Source organism: Ochlerotatus camptorhynchus, unplaced genomic scaffold (genome assembly GCF_037179485.1).
Source record: "Ochlerotatus camptorhynchus isolate MF236.1 unplaced genomic scaffold, CSIRO-AGI_Acam_v1.1 ptg000014l, whole genome shotgun sequence".
In the NCBI taxonomy this organism is placed as follows: domain Eukaryota; kingdom Metazoa; phylum Arthropoda; class Insecta; order Diptera; family Culicidae; genus Ochlerotatus; species Ochlerotatus camptorhynchus.
This window is the reverse complement of record NW_027040506.1, coordinates 1808315-1827181: the sequence shown is the minus strand read 5'-3', so window position 1 is coordinate 1827181 and position 18867 is coordinate 1808315. Positions and strand designations below refer to the sequence as shown.

The 18867-nt window shown below is 36.9% G+C and overlaps 1 long non-coding RNA gene across 1 annotated transcript; it reads left to right on the top strand.

The window, feature by feature from the left end:
* Positions 1–2443: 2443 nt before the first annotated feature.
* LOC135700999 (uncharacterized) lies at positions 2444–3173 on the top strand. The gene is made up of 3 exons (XR_010517614.1): positions 2444–2603; positions 2662–2973; positions 3079–3173. It is a non-coding gene; the product is annotated as an uncharacterized LOC135700999 (long non-coding RNA).
* Positions 3174–18867: the final 15694 nt, after the last annotated feature.

Genomic DNA, 18867 nt, shown 5'->3' with positions numbered 1-18867 from the left:
AATTTTTTCAATGTTGCACAAAGTTGGAAGTGTTCTTTAAATTCAAATTATTACTAAGGGGAACAAATTGCTATTTCCTTTTTATAAGGGTTTACATCCGTTTTTTGTATTTTTAAGGGGGTGTATCTTGCAGATTAGCAGGTATTAGCAGCTAATATCAACGATTTTTGTTCAACAACTTATACTCTACTGTAACATATACATCTCATAAGTGTATCTACGGGGATGCCTAATATATTTTCTAATAAAGTACCTCAAAGTTTGGTTACGTTTTGCAGTTTTCATGATCATTTTTCCAAGTATTCACGATAGGGTGCGTTCCTCACTGTTCTTTCAATGCTTACAACAACTGGGCAAAATTAGAACGAATTGGTTTATAATCTCGATTTGCGGGAGAATTTTAAATTTTGTATGGAAAAATGTATGGGAAGAGAATGAGCCTAATTTGCATACCAAAAATCTAAATATTGCTCAAATGTCTCCAAAACTCCAACTAAGATTTGAAAAATTGTCATGAAAACTGCAAAACGTATCAAAACATTGAGGTACTTTATTGAATAACTCATTAAGTATCCCATTGGATCCCCCTATGTATTGTATATGTAACAGTAGGGTATAAGTTGTTGAACGAAATTACGTTAAATTTAACTGCTAATACCTGCTAACCTGCAAGATACACCCCCTTAAGGTTAAATTTACTTTGATGCTTTTTGGAAAATTTCAAAAGCAGTTTTTTCTGACGCATTATTTCAGATTGCAAAAAGATCGCACTATTTGATTCCTTTTGATATTTTACACAAAATGACGCGAGCTTTTTGCAATCTAAAATAAAGCGTTGAAAAAAACTGCTTTTGAATTTTTAAAAAAATGCATCAAAGTAAATTGAACCTTAAATATAGTGATAGTCAAAAAAATTTAAATACCGATGTAAATCCTTTTCAGGAATAGATACCAATTTGTTTTATTTAGCAAAAAATGTGCATTTTTAGAGTACTTGCAACTTTGTAGAACAATGAAAAAATAGGAATATTCAAACAAAAAAGTTATTGTAAAACACGGTTTTTATGGGGTACTACCGTTTGTATTCCATTTTTACCCAATAACTTCATCCACTTGGGAGATAGAAAATTGTCGTTTTAGATAAAGTTCCTTAAAATAACTTCAGTGACAATATTTTCATAAATAATTATGGATTTTAACACGGCATTAAAAAAAAAAAATTTTTACTCAAGTGTATACTCCTCTTAAGAAAAAAAGTTCATCACTCAAATCAAAAACTAAAGAAATGAAGAAACATTCTAGAATACATCAAAATGCTACACACAATAGTTTCGTTGTAAATGGCCATGTCCCACTTTTTTTTTTGATTTCGTCTCACTGTGTGCCTTCCTGATCACCTCTTATAGTTAAAAGTAATTTCAATATTGGCCTACGAACCCTGCAATGCAAATCTTGTATTTCAACTGTTTCCCTTCGATACATATGTCATTCCATGAGTGATTTAAATGAAAGTGATTAAATGGAATAGATATTTGAGATATATTCCACGACCATGTATGACTTTTTATTGTTCCAGACTCACATGCAGGTAAGCTTGGCTGCTTTGATATTGGTGTCGTTGTTAATCAATACGATTATAAGCAAACATTTGCAAGAACTGCCAAGAAAGGCCAGTTACGCTTGACAGGACAATTGACGTCATGGATGACAGAACAGTTGTCAGGACAGACAAGGAGAGTTATAAGAGAACAGATAGCAAATATATCAAAAGGACATTACCGAAGACAGATTAAATCCTATTACTAATTTTCTTTCGCATATGAAAAGTGTTTGCTAATGCTAAAATACATTGAATTCTTAATCATAGCACAACACATTAAAAAACAGTTTGATGACACAGTGAACTTCAACATGTGAAGCGGGTTATAATTTGCAGAGCTTAAAATTATTGACTGCCTACACAGCAAAAAAATAATTTTGATATCACGTCAAAGTGGATGCACTACAATAATGTCGAAAATATGGTGTAATATTACTTGCTAAAAATGACAAAATTATCATTAATACAATGCATGAACTGACATTACGCTGCTTTTACTGCATTTGTTTATTTATGTGGTCATAAAAATTACATGAAATTTTCGACATGATTGTAGTGCATCCACTTTGATGTGATATCAAAATTATTTTTTTGCTGTGTAGGCTGAGTGTGAAAGCGGTGAAAGCACTGCACTATTCAATCAATTGCTCTGTGCAGACCGTTTGTACCAAACGGTAAAGGACGAGGCAATGAAAGAGCCAACAAAAACATTCAGTCACTCATGAGCAGGCGACGCACACCGCTTGCCATCGCTCACACAGCATGAAATTGAGTCATTTTTCCATAGAAAATGCAAGCTCAATCATTCAAAACAAATATTGGGTACAATCACGGCAGAATAAACGTGTTGACTGAGCTACTGACTGAGTGCTCGGCTGTCAGTGACTCGTTTACCTCTGAATCATTCAGACTCTCACGAGGTAGTGAATGGTGAGGCAGATGGCAGTTCATATTCATATCAAAATTACTCAATGAACCTGACTGTTTTGCGCACTGATAATTTGTAAGTTTATACACTTAAGTTTGTTAAAATTAATCTAATCACTAAATAAAACTTACAGCTAAAAGCATTCTCACACAAAACTTGAATTTTATAACGGAAGATCTTAAAATTAACCGAGGTTTTCATTGTCGTCCGCAACAGCCAGTTTTAAAAGTTAATCCGAGTTATAGCTTACCACTATCAGACTGCTTGATTGACTGTTTGATTTGTGGTATTTATCCAATTGCGAACCGACACTCGGCTTCCAGTATTTAAGCCAGTAATCATCTTCAGACGTCTATGATATCTAAGAAAGTGAAGATCAGCTACAGGTAAGATGCACCTCGTCTGTTCGTTGCTTGTTTATGCGGCAGCACTTTCATTTTGTTTGGTAAGATACACTAACTTATAACTTCGGGCCTCGGGCCTAGTCAGTAAAGACACTATGTTGAGAGCCAGCTAAACGTTAAAACTATTGCTTTAAATTTATTTGCAGTGTCAACAAATAACTGAAGCACATTTCCAAGAATGTGCCGAAAAATTGATAAAAGACAACAAAGAGCTTAAGTGCGCGATAAGCAAACTGCGAGTTAATGGCTAAGGAATTCATGAACTGTGCATTCAAAGCGTCCGGCTGGACTGACGAGGATGGTAAAAACTTCAATGTTTCCAAACTAACTGCCGACTTAAGCAGCAGAGGGTTCAACGATAATGGGGTTGTGAACAAAGTGATCTCAGAGTGCACATCTAAAATCGGAGCCGAGACCAGTGCAGTTGACTATCTGAATTGTTTAATTGATGATAAAAATACCAGAAGAAGTTTCATAACAACACTCCGGCAGAGGGAGTTAATTTTCTATCATCAAGATCATTGCAAAATAAAATGAAACCCTTTTCCAATGGAAGACATAAAAAGCTACCTATCCAGTTGATAAAATATATGTTCAACTGAAGTGGGTTTGTTTTGATTTATCATTTAACCTGATAGTTTTTCTTATAGTTTTGACCCTTGGTGATCTGCAAAACATATGAAAGGGTGAGATTTCACTGAAATTTGAAACTAAAAACATTTATTGGATAATAGCTATGAAAAATGAACTTTTATCAAAAATCTCGTCGGAGCGACCTCTAAACAACATTTCCCAGAGTTGCTGCCATACAAAAGTTTGTTTGTAACACCCTTAGCTATCATTTGGAAGGTGAGCCCCCAGATTTCCAGACATAGTGCAATTTCGGGACACCCTACTTGGTTGCCATCATAATGAAGTTATGAAATTGGGTTGTAAGCGCCACTTAAAGTTTCGAAGTGGTTACGAGAATAAGGATGTCACAGCGATTCACCTAATCTAAACGTACATGGATCAGTTCCAGTCTGCTCCGTTTTATTATTTTTTGTCGACATTATTTTTCATAAGGCAAATCAATGATATTCATACTGATTTCTTGTGGCTAATATTCATAAGTAGTACTTATGTAAATCTTATGTTCATTTACCTCAGTGATATCTACACGTCGTACAATGCTACTCTGAGAAGCAAAAGAGAAAGAGAAAGAGACTTAAAACAGGTGACATCTCTCTACACTGCGGCAAATAAAATGAGCTATATCCCCTATATGAATTTCATAAGCGTAACTTATGAGTGATTTTCGTCTAACATGTGGTAGCCCAAGTAATATTGCAAGTTTTATCACGGTTTTAGAGCATGCTACAAGCCTAAATCATAGTCTTCAGAACCCTCATAAAACCCCAATTGCTACTTGGGAGCTCTTATACACCTTAAACTGTTTCATTATACCAAGCGTAGAAAGTCGAGTGGTCAGCACACGGGTCTCGTGATCTCATCGTCCATGGTTCAGTTCCAGTCAGCTCCGTATTATGATTTGTTTGTTAACATTATATTTCATATGTCATGAAATTCTTACGGTCTTTTACTTCAGTGTAGCAGACGAGCCAGAGATGAACCACCGTCTGGCTGAAAATCTCCTTAATAAAGACAACCAACCAACTTTCAGTGTAGCACAAGAAGAATGAAATGTGCTGCACAATATGAAAATGCTCTTTCATGTCTTTTTAAAAATGAAAATGTTGTCTCCCAATAGCATATGCTTTACTCGCAGAAAATTGGGTAGCATCCGATCCCTGGTTACCAGACACCTCTTACAAGCATTACCTAAGGGTAATTTTCGTAGAAACAAAACTTGTATCCAAATCAGGGCTTGAAGAGGGAACGCATTCTGCCTGTGACTGCATGAACTTGTACATTTTCCGCATTCATCATTCGCAGTGATCGGCATTCACTGAACCTGATGAAAAAACAGTCGCACTGAATGGGATCTAAAAACAGTCAGATTTCCTTTCTACGCTGCATTGTGCTTTGTGCAGTTGCTTTGCAGATGCCGATTTTTAAATTCATTCCTTCTGCTTTGGTCAAGTTGATCGCCAACTGCGGGAGCTGTAAATTCAGACGGATTACCTATCGGCTACCGCAAGGAAGCATTTCGCACACACATTATTTTCCTTTCCAGTGTGAAATAGCAGCGCTTGGAATATATACGTATGATACGATTCATCTCGATGATATCTTTTTTTATATATCAGCAGTCATATTAAGCGGGTTAAGCGTTGGAAAACAGCGATCCGCGACGCGGATTTCGCGTAAATGAAGGACTCCCGCACGATTAGGCAAACAATTAAACTTGTCAAATACCACACAATATGAGTATTTTTGGAACCGGTGTGACATGTAGATGCAGGAAATGGAAGTTTGACGCCATTTTGGAATCCAAGATGGCGACCTATGTTTGCTATAAAACTGTGAACACTCGTCAAACATTATGCAATATGGGTATTTCCGGAACTGGTGCGGAATGTAGATGCCAGAAATGTATGTTCGACGCCATTTTGGAATTCAAGATGGTGACTTCCGATATTCTAGAATACTATGAATACTGGATAAAAACCTTACAATATGGATATTTCCGGAACCGGTGTGGAATGTAGATGCCATAAATGGATGTTCGATGCCATTTTGAAATCCAAGATGGTGACCTCCGATATGCTAGAACACTATGAATACTTACTCGTCAAATACCATACAATATGGATATTTTTGGAACCGGTGCAGAATGTAGATGCCAGAAATGGATCTTCGACGCCATTTTGGAATACAATATAACGACTTCCGATGTACTAGAACACTATGAATCTGCAAATACCATACAACATGGATATTTCCGGAAACAGCGTAACTTGTAGAAGTCGGAAATGGATGTTTGATACCATTTTAGAACTCAAGAAATCTATTAAAATATTAATATTTACGGAGCTAACGTGACTAAACTCGTCAAATGTCATACGATGATGATATATAAGAACTCGGCATGACATTAATAAGTCAAAAAATATACAAACATCTACTCTTCTTCTTCTTCGCATTTCAAGCTTATTGCTTATCGCATATTAGCTTATTTCGTGCTCTCAACTTAGTGTTCTAGATGCACTTCCACAGTTATTAATTGAGCGCTTCCGATGCCTGTACCATTTTTGCAGTAGTATAATTGTGTGGCAAGTCCAATCATACTCTATGCCCAAGAAAGTCGAGAAATTTTCCAACCCGAATATTTCCTAGACCAGACCGGGAATCGAACCCAGCCACCTCCAGCATGATCTTGCTTTGTAGCTGCTCCTTATCGACTGAGCTAAGGGAGGTCCCAAACATCTACTCTACTACTTGTTGAACTCAAATAATAGAAGTAATGGAAGGGTGATGATTTAATGAACTTCAAGGCAACGTGCAATCATTTTTAACAAGCATAGAAATAAAAAACCTAAGTAGAGTAGACTTAGGTTTTTATGTCTCTGCTTGTTAAAAAATGATTGCACGTTGCCTTGAAGTTCATTAAATCATCACCATTCCATTACTTCTATTATTTGATTTGGTTGGTTTATTTTGATAGTGAGCAAATCTTCTAGGGTGTTTTCACCCAAGGATGTGCGCTGATCTAAAATCGTTAACGCCAGAGCACTGAAAGCACGTTCCACTGATACTTGCATCGATGGAACGGCCTAAATTACAGCAGCTGCTTCAAAGAGATCCTTTTGCATGATTTTCTTCTGTACCCAGTACTCCCAAACGTTGACATGGTGTGGTTGTCGCAATCCAACATCCAACACACTTAACTGTTCTGGAAGCATTTTGTTTGGGATACATTTCGGGTCTCCGCTTGAACCTGCTAGACAGCCTCCAAACATGTCCGCTAAAAAACTGTCCAGTTCATCCTGTTGAACAGCTGGCTCAGTAAACGTGGCAAGGTCTGAAATCCGTGCGAATGTATTTATGATGAATTTCTTAAAGGTAGAAGTTAATAGGTTGACAATTTAATAAAAATAAAATTTATTAAACAATCCTATATGAAAAGGCACTATAGATTCATTCAAATACTCTCATTCTGATAAACAAAAATCATATTGATTCTTGATTGTTGTTATTCAAAAACCAAACATTGTTCTTTCAAACCAACATATTATTTTTTAGCATCTAACACACCAACCACTTTGCTCGATGAATGCCGTTCATTGACTGTTTTTTTCGGACATTCCCAACCCAAAACGAAAAAAGGAACCCGAATGAAATCAAAATGGGAATGAAACCAGAGCGAAAGGGAGCGACTGTACGGGAGAGGATTTTGAAGAAGAGAAAGTGGGAATGCTTTTTGGTATCTATTCGCTTTACTGTGCATCGATATGTATGAATGCAAAGCGTAGTGTGGGGGTATTGAATGGTATACAAAGTACCGCACATAAGGGAGTGGTGAAATTGAATTCATACTGCTGCTGCCGTTCGCTAGAAAAAAGGAACGATCAGATGCCCTGATCCAAATCATTGGAAATATCAGTCGAAATGTTTCTTATTACATTCTTCTTCTTCTTCTTCTTCTTCTTCTTCTTCTTCTTCTTCTTCTTCATCTTCTTCTTCATCATCATCTTCTTCTTCATCATCTTCTTCTTTTTCTTCTGGAATATTGCATATCGCATATTAGCTTATTGCGTGCTCTCAACTTAGTGTTCTAGTTCTAGATGCACTTCCACAGTTATTAATTGAGCGCTTCCGATGCCTGTACCATTTATGCATTAGTATAATTACAATCATACTCTATGCCCAGGGAATTCGAGAAATTTTCCAACCCGAGAATTCCTAGACCGGACCGGGAATCGAACCCAGCCACCTCCAGCAAGGTCTTGCTTTTTTCCTTTGGTTTGTTTTTCCGTCGATCTTGTTTTCCGTGCTGAGCACCAATGCTACCGACGTGCCAGGAAGGCAGCTCCTACACCTGGACCCTACCTATCGACCCATCAACTCATGAACCGGGGATCGACGGCTTTACTTCCCATCCGAAGGAAGGCGTGATCAGAGATGTTATGCCTCAGAAAATCCCGGCGGCGCCGACTGGTATTGAACCCAGGCCTGCTGGGGTGAGAGGTAATCACGCTTACCACTACACCACCGGCGCCGTTGATGGTCTTGCTTTGTAGCTGCTCCTTTACCGACTGAGCTAAGGGAGGCCTTATTGCTTATTTCCCCATCTTTCGATAGCTTTTTTACGTTTTGATAATATCCATGCGTTTTGGTTACTCTTTTATTGTTAACAGATTATTTTTGGACATTAATAGCCATTATGGACTTTTTTAGCGTCGGAAATGAAGTAGCTTACGGCTAAAAATCTACTAAATAAAATATTAAAAAAAAAACTTAGGCATTTTAGTGCACTTTTGTCATTTTAGTCATCTTAACTTTTAAAGCTCTATTGGTATTTTTAAGACGCTTAAGTTCCACTCGGAATTTGAGTTTCAAGCAATCATACAGCTACTTAAGCGTTCTAGCCAGTATCCAGTATCGATTTTACGCTTCAATATTGGTGAGTCACGAGCTTACAGAATGTCTCAAAGTGGGTCGCAATCGACAAAAGGTTGAGAACTACTGCGAGCATTTCCAGACCTATTTAGCAAAGCAAAATAAAATTTAAGTTTGATCTTTCCAATATACATGAAGTTTTGCGTCATTGTTTGTTATGGCCAATCGTGGACTTTTTTGCTAAAAATTTTCCAAATTTTCAAATTGGTGAATTCGAGATTTTTTTTTACAGATTATAACATAAAATCGCCACTTCCAATCGAAATGAGGTCTGAAACAAAGTTGTAGGAAAAATTATTTATTTTCAGAGTAAAACAATTACGATAGAAAAATTATGAAACTTAGGGTGTACGAAACAAAAAATTTCACTATTCAAAATTTTTTTCTTTTTATAATTTTTTGAATTTAAAAGTTTACGACACATGCAAACTTCTGCGAAAATTTCATGTTGAACACTTAAGGGAAGGGGGGATGTCATTTATTTTTGGAAAGTCCAAGGCGTCTTTTCAATCATATCCAAAATTTTGCCATTTAAAATGTGTTCACTGCAATGAACATATTTTCATAAACTGAATTTTGATTTTGAACAAAAAACTAATTTTGAATTTGTTAAAATTAACTACGTCCATTTTTACCTTAATGATCAACTAAAATACTTAAGCAATAATTATTTGTTAAAATGTTATTCTGAGAAATTTCGAACAGAAAATAAGCATACGAAATGAAATCTTATTAAAAGTTTCACAAGAAAAGTTCAGAGTTCAAAAATATGTCCAAACGTTGATTGAACAACAACGTTTAGACATATTTTTTAACTCTGAAATTTTTAGTTTTTGGTTGATCTTTAAGCGTCAAACTAATCTAAGCGTCACAAAAGGTATAATTTTGCATAAGTTTTAAAATTAAAAATATTCAAAAGTATTCAAACATAGAAATTTTTAGTTGTTTAAAATATAAACACTTTAATGAATTGAATTATTTAACCGTGTTTATTTTTTTTCTGAAAAAGGATTGGTTTTTCTTTTAAACTTTGTCTTGAAAGCGACATTTTGGAGTTATGATTTGTTGAAACATCTTGAATATATCACTTTGACTATTGTTTTACGAAATGCAAAATGGCCGCATTTTAGCACAAAAGTGAATGAATAGATGGTCGTATCAAACCGATTCGTCATATGGCGTGGAACTACTTTGCTATAAACTGTTTGACTTCTGGTATTTATACAAATGTGAACCGATACACAGCTTTCAGTATTAAAGCCAGTATCATCATCAGAAGTCTATGATATCTAAGAAAGTGAAGATTTGCTGCAGACAAGATGAACCTCGTCTTTTTGTTGCTAGTGTTTGCCACAGTATTTTCATTGTGTTTGGTAAGATGCACTAACTTGTGTAGGTCACTGCACGGAAAATCATTGTTTTATTTTATTTGCAGTGTCAACCAAAAAATAAAACACATTTCCAAGAATGTGCCGAAAAGTTGATAAAAGACGACAAACCCCTTCTGTGCAAGATTACTAAACTGCAAGTTGACGGATCAATGCCAAAGGCGAAGGAATTCATGAACTGTGCATTCGAAGCGTTCGGTTGGACTGACAAGGATGGTAAAAAATTCAATGCTTCGAAACTAATTGACGATTTAAGCAGTGGAGGGTTCAACGATCAGAAGAAAGAAGTAGATGAAGTTATTTCAGGGTGCGAATACAAACACAGAACCGAGATCAGTGCAATTGACTATCTGAATTGTTTGATGGATAGAAGAACGAGAAGAAGTTTTACAATGACACTAAGGCAACAGGAAAAAAAATTCTACGAAGAAGGTCATTGTAATTGAATTGAAACCCCTTTTGTTAGAGGTATGAACAATGGAATTGTTTACTTTAACTACAAGAAACTGATACAAAATATGCTGAAATAAAGCGAACTTGTATTGATTTCTTCATTTAGCGTGATTTCACTTGAGAAACGAACTAGTTTTTCCATGTTCCAGTTATATTTGGTTATCAGAGAATCAGTTATCAGCTGATGGCTGTTCCTGGCAATTGCCAGAAATCAGGGAATGCTTTAAATCAGTGATCAGATAGAGGTTTATGAGAACGATTAGTTTAAAAAGTTTGATGTATAAAACTTCACCATACGATTCTACAAAACACCATCAGTAGTTTATTAGTTAGTTTGTTTAGAAAGATTAAATATTCCTACTTCTCCCGAAAGTATCCATCACATTTAAAAAAAAAACCTTCCAGCTCTTTCTAGAAGTTCCTTCTGACTAATAGAATGGTAAATTATTTTCGAACCTTTTTCAGAACTTCATTTTGATTTCTACCAGAAAGTTTTTTGAACTCGAGTATTTCATATCGTTCCGAAATTCTTCAGAAGTGCTTCTAGCAATTCCTGAAATTGGCTTCTAATTTTCATCTGACTTCCGTCTAGAAGATTATTCAAGTCTACCATATAAGTTCTTCTGATTGCCTCCGGAAACCTTTCTGGCTTGTATCGGAAAAGTTTTCCAACTTTCTCCAGAAGTATACTCTGAACTTCTTCAGGAAGCCAGAGTTGCGACCTATCACAATCACGATCATCAAACAGCTGATGGTAGTAACGCTTTGTACATTCCTATCAATGTGCTCGTCGAAGCTCTCTCCATGATCATCCATCAAGTTGACGAAAGAAGTAAACAGCAACTGGTGAATGTCGTCTTCAGTTGTGATCCATCACCGATCTGGACATTCTCGACAATCACGACACTGTTCTCTGCTCGCTTTGAAGCAGTTGCTGCTTTGCTTACTTATGTGAGTGTGTTGGTGAGTGAGCCCAACAGCTTCCGTTTAATGTAGCCTGCTTTGTTTGTAACTCTGTAATCGAGACTGTACACGCTAACCCCGAAGTACCCATTAATGAGTAAAAAAGTACCCATTTCAAAGAAAAGTGGCTTCACTCATGAAATGAGTAAAACCAACTATACTCATTAATGAGTATTTCACGAGTACTTCATAAAATGAGTATTTTTTAATCATCGTGTTGTTCGGTAATGGGGAAAAAGTACCCATTGTTTAGAAAAAAAACAAGCCTTTAGGACTCATTACCATCAATAATAAATACGTCAAAGTTCATCTTAAAATCATCACACAAAGCTCAAATTGAAATAATCAAACAAATCACTTTTTTTTTAGTACAAATCAAACAAAAATTAATTAAATATTTGATTTATAGATTATAGATAGCTGCCGATGCAAGTTCCATGAGGTCTGCTTTTGTCGGTTTGCTGCGGTAATAGAAGGGATTTTTTATGCGATACTTGTCCATCCTATCCTCCTCCTGCACTTGCTTTACTTCCATCGGCTTTAAATCCAACAAATGGTCATTAACTTATCCAGCTTTCTGGGGGTGATACTACGGGATGTGGGCCTTCAAAGCTTTTAATAAAAGCTGTATTGAGCCACACCAGCACCGTAATGAAACAGGATTCAGATAACCTGAAACTAACGCAGTGCATCCGGAAACAAAACTGAATACTGAATGAATTACAGAAAAATCAAAATAAACGAAAAATGTTCTACCTTTCAGTTTTCCGTACTCTTCTGGGTTCAGTTGGTCTTTTAGGGCTTCCATTTTCCCTCTACTCCCGTCATATATAACTGATTTGCACTTGCAAAATGCCGTCACTTTTGCACTGAATCAATAATGAATCTCTTTTAGTCATTTTTATTCCAAAACAGGTTTTCAAAGAAGGGGAAAAAGTACCCATTTTTCAATATTACGAAAATACTAATTTTTTGACATGTTAGAACCAGTTCTGAAAATGTGTACAAGATACTCACTTAATGGATACTCTAGAGCTAGCGCGCGTAGGCATTGTTTTCATTATCTTCTGTCGTTTCGCTTTTTCTCAACCTAGTACTGCAGAAGTCTTCACTATTTTCGTTGTGCTTGTGAGCAGCGACCATTACTGGTGATTGTTTTTTGCCTTGGCTCTACCTCTCACTGCGTGACAAAACGTTCTGTAAGCGATAGTCAGTTGATGCGTAGACGAGTGTCACGTGAGTGTCATGATATTTTGCATCTGGTATCAACAATCGACTTCCTCTGGAACTTTCTCCAAAATTACATCAAAGGTTTTTTTTTTTTCTTTTGTATAGACTTCAACTGAATGTTTCTTCCAAGGCCCTGTTGGCTTCCCCAGGAAATGTCATCTGACTTCCTTAGAAGTTACTCTGACCTCTCTTGGAAGTTTCTACTGCCTTGCATCAGAAGATTTATTTAATATCGTCTGGGGCCTTAGCGGTGCCAGTGGAGTGGTAAGCGTGATTGCCTCTCATCCCCAAAGGGTCTGGTTTCAGCCTGGGGGTAGTAAAGCCATTGGTCCCCGGTCCATGAGTTGATGGGTCGATAGGTAGGGTCCAGGTGTGGGAGCTGCCTTCCTGGCGTCGGTAGCATTGGTATTCAGTACGGAAAACAATGTTGACGGAAAACAAATCAAGGAAAAACAATCTCCTGCGGCTTTGTTCTGGATTCACCACGATTCTTTTCTGGCTTCCCTAGCACATATCAACATAATTTTTTAAGAAGTTTGTCTGGATTTTCCGATGAATATTTTTCGAGCAACTTTTCCTGGAGCCTTTTTTTTAACTTCTTACGGAAGTTCTTTCAAACTATCTGATATGTTTTACCAATTTAGTCCAAATATTTCATCCGGTTTCCCTCTGGTTGTTGCTTCTAACTTTAACGTAAAAATTGTTAATGAGGTTTTACAGTGTTCAACTGGCTTTAATTGCCTACAAGACAATGATTGAACCAAGAATGTTCATTGGCATTTTACATCGGTGGCTTGATTACAGACCCAAGCGCAATGACAGTGGAAGCTGAAAAGCCTGATCTGAGTAATCCTACTTGTCGGAATGGAAACTAGTTAGAACCAAATCGACTTCGGTTAGGCATCTTGAAGTCATTTGTGATAATTATCAAACTTTCCCTTCCGTTCCGCTTCTGCTCACATTACGTTCGGGCCTTAAGACTTTAATTAAAAATTTAAATAAAAAAGTGGATCATAGTTTTGCAAAGCAAACGTTGCTTTCCCCACGAGCTTTCTATGTAAACTCACACCATCAACAGCCATTCCATAGCAAAACGATAAAGTGGCTCTGATAATTTCGTGAAAATTTGTGGTTTTGTACCTTATCACTAAATATTTCACCCGTTTGTTTTTATTTTGTCATTAGAGAGACAATTTTCATGTTAGGGCAGTCAAAAAAAAAATTTTTTCAAGGCTGACTTTTTTCAAAAATTTATAATTTTTGAATATAAGGGCCAATTTCAAAGATCAAAATATCAAATGTATACAGCTTTTATAAAAAAATATCGTAAAACCCAACATCAACTTTGAAGCGTAGACCGGGTCTTCCCAAAAAGCTCTATGGTACCAGATTCGCTCACCATCCGGAATGAACGCTCGGTGCATCATAGATTTAATATGGTTAGTAATATCAAATGTGCCCCGTAACGTGGGTAGATCACCTTTTCGTGGTACGTTACGGGATGTAAGATCTACCACCGATTCCTAGTCCTGACTACTTCAAACTAGGGTAACAGGATTTTTCAGTAATCCAAGGAACACATTGTCGTGTCCGGGCCGTCCAGGCTGACCAGGCCTGGAGCCGGACCTCGGGCCAATTTTACCCTTGAGAACGCTCCTCTTCGACATTTCAACCGCTCGTGTATAGATTCGTCGGAAAACTGACTGGAAACTGCAGTGTACTTCATATACCCTCCTTTTTCTTGTTGTTCTTCAGTTGATCAATTCATACACTGGACAAAACCGAGATTTGTTTTATATTTATTTATCAACAGCTTATTTGCTCTTACTTCCTACATTTCATCTAACCCCTACTCTTTATTCAAAGATTCTGTACAGCACCATATCCTTAAATTTACTGGGCTTACCAACTGACCGCTTCGGTCGAATCGCTGGTTGTGCGCTGTTGTCTGGTACATCCCGCGTCGTGATTGCTGGCTTAACATCGGAATCTTGTGATTCGTGAGCAGATGCTCGTTCACTGCAGATTCATCTAGCAGCTTGAAATCGTCACAGATTGTTGAGGCAAGCTTTACGTCCTGAACATTCCTGGAGTACTGGACACCACGACCACTTCTGACTACAATTTTTGCTCCATCCCTTGCCATTACGGTGTATCTCTCAGCCGAAAAAGTTGGATCAGATTTCAATCGTTTCTGTTGGGTAATCAGCACTTTGTCTCCCACTGATATATCCGACTCTTTAGCACCTCGACGTGAGTCAGCATATTTTTTGCTATTTAGTAAACCAAAAACTCAACGTTAACGCAAGTCACTACTTCCGTGTACTTCCGTGTATCGTACAGTGGTTGTGTGAGTGATTGCTTCACCTCGGTAATCTAGCTCATTGCCACAAGCCAAGCAGAGTGCATTTTTCTTATTCTTTTCAGCAGCGCTTCGCCTCGACTATCGAAGGCTGTGCTCACCAATACATATATGCATGTTTTCTTCCTCTCTTTTACTGCATGTAGCTCTACGCCTCGACTATCGTAGGCTTTTATATATATGTAATAATTGCACTTCGCCTCGGCTATCGAAGGCTATTCACATATATTTTTTTTTTGTCAGCTCTTCGCCTCGACAATCGAAGGTCGCTTATGTATGTATAATCCAACTGCTAGGCAGTTTTTTTCTCTTTCTTGCATCATTCGACCATTTTTGCCTCTCACCAATCCAAAGCTACGCCATTAAATGCCGCCATCCCGTCCGATGTGAAAAAAAAATCATAATATCGAACGCGAGTTCAACGAAAAATCACTCTGTCATCGCAGTCCAAACGTCCTCGAATCACAACATACCCTTTGGGAGGCACTGCGCCATTGTCGTGTCCGGGCCGTCCAGGCTGACCAGGCCTGGAGCCGGACCTCAGCCCAATTTTACCCTTGAGAACGCTCCTCTTCGACATCTCAACCGCTCGTGTATAGATTCGTCGGAAAACTGACTGGAAACTGCAGTGTACTTCATATACCCTCCTTTTTCTTATTGTTCTTCAGTTGATCAATTCATACACTGGACAAAACCGAGATTTGTTTTATATTTATTTATCAACAGCTTACTTGCTCTTATTTCCTACACACATCTTAGTCCTTGTTACTTTTTATGCCTTGTTGATAGTGACAAGACTCGGCTTTGCCCACCGAAGATGATCTTGAAACAAGGAAAAAATGAGTTAGTTAGTCTTCATCTATTTGATTCCTAATCTTCTCTTCGTTGTTCCCTAGTTTGAAGTGGTTAAGACTAGGGTTCTGATGCATGGTCATTATCGGTGTCATTCCTTAATTTTGTTGCTAAGGAATCCAATTTTGACTGACAAAGGGGCGCGCCTTTGGAGGGTGCTTCAACACTCCGAAGGGTATAAATAGCGGGACCTTTCAATTAGAGTCAGATCCTTGAGATAAATGCAAGAATGACAACTGTAAAAAAAAATCGAATACTTTATCATTTCTCAATAGTGATGGAGTAATACGACATGCACTAAACTAAGGACACGGGATATAGATCAAATTACTGGTCGCAGTGGTGTTAGGTCCCGAACAGAGGAAAAAAAATATCAAATAGTGTTACATGCAAACGAAAAAGAGATACAATCAGGATTAGTTTTTTAATGTAATAGATTCATCTGAATACCCAACTAACCACATCGTGTCTCAGTGACATTGTCTGTTTTAAAGGGGAAAGACGAGCAAAGCAAAGAATAGCACATGGAACTGAAAACTAAGTGAAATTTTTTGGAATTTTACTTTTCTCTTTTTCTGCTCAGAGTTGAATCCATCCCTGAGGTATGGTCTCTGTTTATAGAAGGTGACTAGGTAGGTACTCTAGTAATAGTTGCGGTATGGGCTTTATACCAGAATAATGGTGTAAAACCAGATAAACAGACATGAACTGGGGACATGTTTTCACAATTCAATAATTATTTCAAAATTAGCTAAAAATGACGGAAAATACTTCATTGTCCTTAAGATTATGACTCCTTTGCACCGCATTTATTGAAGCGTTCCTGAAATAGTGGAATTCACTAGAGTTCAATAGTTCCACTATTTTAGGAACCAAAGTTATCAATTACCACAACCACTTGGACCGCGTTCCTATTAATGGAGAACAAGTTTTCAAAAAAAATGTGGCACAAATGTAATATTTGTCTACCAAGACAGGGATTGAAAGCTATAGATTGACGTATACAAGTTTATGCACATCGCTTATTTATTTATTAATAAAAAAAACTGTCTACAATCCTCCACTACTTTTTCGCTCTCCCTGCTAGCGACCATCTTCTGGTTGATCGATAATATTTACTCAAATGATAAATTTCTTAACATATACTCAGAGCAAATGTGGAACTGCATAAAAGCATTGTCATTTAATGAAAACTCACGTATTACCTTACACGTTTGCATTAGTTGTTGAAGTAATTATGAACCGCATATTTTCCCTCCTTGTGCTGTTCTCAATAACAGCATCGGCATTGGTAAGTAAAAAGTAGTAAACCAATCATAGTTATCATCGAGAAATTAAAATTTCCTCAATGATTACAGGCTGAAAGATCGTTCTTCAGGCTTTGTGCCCATGACCATTACAATCGGGATAAGCCCAATGAGTGCAAGTTGAAAAACTATGAATTCAATCGCAATATACCGAGGATAAAGAGCTTTATAAATTGTGTGTTCATGGGCTACGGCTGGGTACCCAACGATCGTTCTTATAAGGTCAAAACCGATATAATGATAAGCGACTTGAAAGCAAATGGATTGAAAAATGAAAAGGATGTCCAAAAAGTGGTGACCGACTGTGAGAAGAAGCCCGGAAAGCTGAGCGCCTTGGATTACTTCCTGTGTTTGTATGAAAATCCGAAATCAAAGGAGGGGATCATGAACTGGTTGAAAGTGAAGGATGCAATGTTTTTCAAAAAGTGTTAAGTGGCTTTAAACTATGACTTTTTCTTTTGGAAGTTCGGTGAAAACAATTAAAGTAGTAATGCAGTGTCCGTTGGACTCCTTTGCAATGTATTAAATTAGTTTGTGCTCTATGCAGTTTAAAGTCGTAAGCATTGTGTAATATTATTGTTAGACTGTTCGGATAAATGTGGAAATGTTGAAGAATTAGATGTGTCCAGATAATCAGGTTTATAATATTCAATGTTTGTGGAAAGCTAAGAATTAAATAATCGCCTGTTGCCTAAACTGAACGGGTGCCGCGTAAGCAATAATATCAGTTTGTATTTCAATGTTGACCATTTAAAAGCTACAAAAATGAAATAATTTAAATAAATTAAACTATTTGATGAAATACAACATAATCTGGATGACAGAAATCCCTGACAAATTTACCAAACATAGAATGTGAGCAACTAAACCATGGAATATTTGAAAACAATTAAATTTATCATAAATTCAATCAAACCACAACAGTGCATTCAAATAAAACCAATATTCATTTCCACCATCTCAGTTCACCTGAAACCCACAATAGATGTGCCATCTGGTGTTTATTCGTTCACTTGTACTTTTCTTTCTAAATTTGTTTTCCTGGTGAGCAATCCCTTAGCAGTGTTACATTTGCTTTCTTTTTTATTTTCATTGGCCCCATTTGGTCTTTATTGCAAATGTTTAATCCATCATTTCTCAATACAGAGGAAATTGCTCTAATGTTTGCCTATGGAGCTAAGATTGGACCCATCGCTAAATATCTGCTAAATATTTATCAATTTTATCTAGATGGACGCGTCATTGGGACGGTACTAATGTCTAATGTTCTAATGTACTAATGAAAAATTTGTCGATTGCTGTATTTATGTATGGGCCCAAATTAGGAGTATTTAGGCAGACATTACATCCAACTCCCCTATGTGTCGCCACCCACCGGTGGATCGTGGGCTGCACTCCGGTGGATCGCCAAAGTTTAGAAAACTTGCTCAAAATTTCAAACAAAATTTATCTGAATTTATAATTATGTTAGGATATTCACAATTGATTTTTTGTTTTGCCAGAGTAAACGTTTTGAAGTTCATGTTATTAAATATACGAAAATTAAAATAAATGTTCAACCAAATTGATTCAAACGTTCTCAAACTAATTCAAACATTTAAGCAGAATATAATTCTCTTTAATATTTTGTTATTTTAAAATCGTTTGAAAAGTTCATTTTGGTATTTTTAGGGTTATATAAAACAGCAAAAAAAGGTTATCTTCCATTTAATTCCACTTAATTAATGTTGGTATCCATGACAGATACGTATTTCGACTACAATGTGCAGTCTTCATCAGTGTCATTCCCACTAAAGAACTATTCAAAATCTAACCCCC